The sequence below is a fragment of the Hippocampus guttulatus genome, chromosome 2, assembly GCF_054856545.1.
Source record: "Hippocampus guttulatus isolate MCC_2025c chromosome 2, RoL_Hgut_1.0, whole genome shotgun sequence".
NCBI classification, from domain to species: domain Eukaryota; kingdom Metazoa; phylum Chordata; class Actinopteri; order Syngnathiformes; family Syngnathidae; genus Hippocampus; species Hippocampus guttulatus.
The window spans coordinates 32,773,440-32,777,141 of NC_141262.1; the positions used below are offsets into that span (position 1 = coordinate 32,773,440).

At 38.4% G+C, this 3,702-nt stretch overlaps 1 long non-coding RNA gene across 1 annotated transcript; it reads left to right on the forward strand.

Moving 5' to 3' along the window:
- Nucleotides 1–215: 215 nt before the first annotated feature.
- Nucleotides 216–1,568, forward strand: LOC147209629 (uncharacterized). Its single transcript, XR_015100309.1, has 2 exons — nt 216–330; nt 800–1,568. It is a non-coding gene; the product is annotated as an uncharacterized LOC147209629 (long non-coding RNA).
- The last annotated feature ends 2,134 nt before the right edge of the window (nt 1,569–3,702 follow it).

Below are 3,702 nucleotides of genomic sequence, written 5' to 3' on the forward strand. Positions count from 1 at the left end.
AACTAGTGGGCACATTTATGGCCTTACATGTTCACTAGTAAGCGTCAAAATGATCTTACTAGTGAACTAGTGGGCGTTTTGTGGCTTACATGTTCACTAGTAAGCCTCAAAATGATCTTACTAGTGAACTAGTGGGCAATATGGAATAAATACTCAAAGGGCTTGCCTGGCAAACCCTTTGAGTATGTATTCATCCGTGATTGTATTGTAGACCAATGAGAGCACGTCCGACAGACACGTGGACTTCGGGCAGCCAATCATGATGCATTTCGAGCCAAGCCCCAACAAAAACGGAGGAGAAAACTTTCAGACGCATTGAAAGCTTTTCGGGTAAATATTACTCTTGTTGTTACACAAAATGTTGTTTTACGATTATTTTAGGCGGTAAAGTTATGGTGTAAATGTCAAATATGTGGTCAATTTATCAAGATGAAGCCTGCTTAAAAATCTGCTCCAACGATTTCGGAGATGTGTCTGACTTTGACAGCAATGGCGGCAGTTCAACACTGACAGTCGCAGTCGGGTGCAGATTTATTTCGGCAGGACTTTCTCAAATCTGCCGTTTGCTCTGACAGTCACATTTTGTCTTATTACTCATAAGCTAATTGACATTTAAAAAATAGTTAAAGTTAATGTTTGGAACATGATTTTGCTCTGTTTGCTGTCTTAGTTCGTTTGAATTATTCGCTGCCTGCATTACATGAAGTACATTTTTTAATATTCACAAGACTAACTGTGCATTATAAATAATGTAACATTTGCACTATGTTTTACTGGATCTACAACTAAACTAAACTAGGTCCTCGTTTCTGGGAGAGTCCACAGCACCTCCTGCATCACAACCATTCTGCCGGCACACCGTCAGCAGCACGATGTTTCTAACGGGAGCTGGAGGGTGATCAGCTTCATTGAAGAACAGGAGGAGGAGAGGCACAACGTTTGTCATCTGTGATATGTTTTTAGACTTTTCTCCTCATTAAAAAAAAACTGTGTATGTTTTGTTAATTTCATGATATAGTTCTTGTATTTAAATATTTTAACAATCAAATATTTTTCAACTGTGTTTTGGATATGAATTGTATGAAATAAATCAGTGAAGCCCCAATCAAATTCTACTCCATCTAATCTGCTCGATCACACTGCTGTCAAGATGCTGTAAATAATGCCTTCATTCATGACTGTAGAAACCCCAGAACGGTAAACATGTGATTATTTTATTTTAAAATATAAGAAGCCTATGTTTTTCAATTGTGCTCATTTTCGTTGTATTGATAGATGAGCCGGTTTGGGGACATCATCAACCAAGCTGCTGCTCCGATTGCAATGCGATGTCCTGCTCTCCTAAATTCGCATCTACACCACAAATTATAGCATCCTAACTGATTTAGCAACAACTGAAAATTCACATCATTATTTAGGGAGAATATGTTGCAGAACTGTTGCATTATATGGTGCCGTATTAATTTTATTTAGTATAGCATACATATATAAAAGTGGAAAGATACTGTAGAGCTGTACCATTACTCTTTATCTCCGTGTACATAATAAATAAACATCACCTACAGATACATTGACTGGTAAAAATTGCTTGATTCCTTCTGTATACTGTAGATATTACGCAAATGGCGGTAAATAATTGTGAAAGCTCAGAATCAGGTTTTAAAGGTTAATTTTTTGCTGGGTGGTGCTCTTATCGTGGAGCCAATAGGAGGTGTTCACTTCTGGCACTGTCCTGCCTCCTGATTAGCATTTAGTGTAACTAGTGTACAAGTGAACATTTTGCCATCACTAGTTAACTAGTTAAATCAAACGACCATTTAACTAGTTGACTAGTGAGTAGGGTGACATCCACTAGTGCGACATTTTGACTTCACTAGTTCGACTAGTGAAGTCAAAATGTCGCACTAGTGGAACTAGTGGATATTTGGGGCATCACTGGTGAGCAAGTAACATTTTTGGACTCACTAGTTGGATATCAAGGCTTTAACGGTCTTAAACTAGTGCACTATCAATGTTTTATCCTCCACTAGTTAACTAGTGGATATTTCAGCTCCCACTAGTTAACTAGTGCAGGAAATCATAGGCCACTAGTTAACATGTTAGAACAATCCACGTTTCACTAGTTAACATGTTAACACTTTTTAAACCTTACTAGTAAACTAGTAAGACTTTGAACCTCACTAGTTTGGTCTAGTGGACCACTAGGGCATAAAAAAGCTGACTAGCTGGGAAGTTCCCTCTGCTTGTGTGCTTCCAGGTGTCACTAGTTAGAATTTTGTCAGCACTAGTTGGACAAAAGTGGCACTAGTTGCCAAAAATGAGTGGCTAGTGAGGATTTCTGTGCAACTAGTTCGACATTCGGTGTCACTAGTGTGGCCGAGTGTCGAACTAGTGCTGAAAGAGATTGAACTAGTGTAACACACTTATGTTTGATATCAGGGATTTGGAATAAATGCTCAAATGGCTTGCCATAATTTCACTCAGCAGAAATACTGAGAGTGGAAAAGAGATATCAAAGTGATTTGTGACGTTATTCACAAATTTATAAAAATATCACCTTGAACATGATTTGCCAAACGCAAAATGTAATTGTCTATTCATTTCTCGTGAGGCGGATTATTTTGCAGCAATTTATTAAGATTCAGTGCAGCCTCCTCGACAGAACAAAACTAATTAAGCATAAATATAACCATCATGAATACTGAATACAAATCTAATATTTATAGCAGGAGGTTTTGATCTGTAAACTTGTGACCTCTTCACTTGTAGCCGCTTGCAATTAGAGAAAAGTCAGTGTTGGAGTGTTGGTAGTTAGAATGTAATGTTTACATATTAAGCTGCATGACTCATTGACTTTAATTACAATCAAATTCAAGTCCGTGCGAATCTCCGATTGGGTGAAAGTGCCCAAATTGCTTCTTGCAGACAGGCCGTGCAGCATGTATAAGCTCAGCCCGACTCTTGGCTGTGTAAGGCGCAGACTCATTTTGTCACCTTTGCTACTGCAAAAGGCAGGAGTGAATTCAGAGTGCTGTGGGTTCACACATGTCAACCCAGGCACTGAAAATACAGCTCGTATTAAAGCCCAAATCCATTGGCCGGAGTACTATTTTTACGAGTACGATGACTTTAACTCGACAGCACACACCTTGCAACACTCATTACTTTAATCGCGGAAGCAAGCAGAATCCTTTTTTTTTTTTTTTTTTTCAAACTCGTATGTTAAATATCAAGGCGCTGCTAACAGTTGGATATTATTCAATGTGCACCGCATGAACTGCAATGAGACTGTGCAGCACGGTAACGTATGCAATGATTCAAATAGCTCCTGTTATGATAGGACATGTTGCCAATAAGTTACACTGATGAAGATGACACATGACACATCAAGTGTGCATTAATCATACTGTATACAGTTGGACCTCCATAGTTGAATTTGATCTGGTCTGTTCAATTGGTTGTCTTCCAAGCAGTTCTAATTTTGAAACGTCGTTCCCCCCAGAGGTAATAATGTAAAAGCAATGTTTTGGACAGTATTTTAACAGCTCTAAGTCTCATGAAACTATAAAAAGTTAAGAGTGACTGTCTATTAAAGAAGCATGAAACTGAAATAAAGCAAGGCTACTTAGCATTTGAAAATTCCTGACAGCCTAATTGAGAAGCAACAGGAAGGTATTTTCAGCATGATATTGTTGCCTCGTG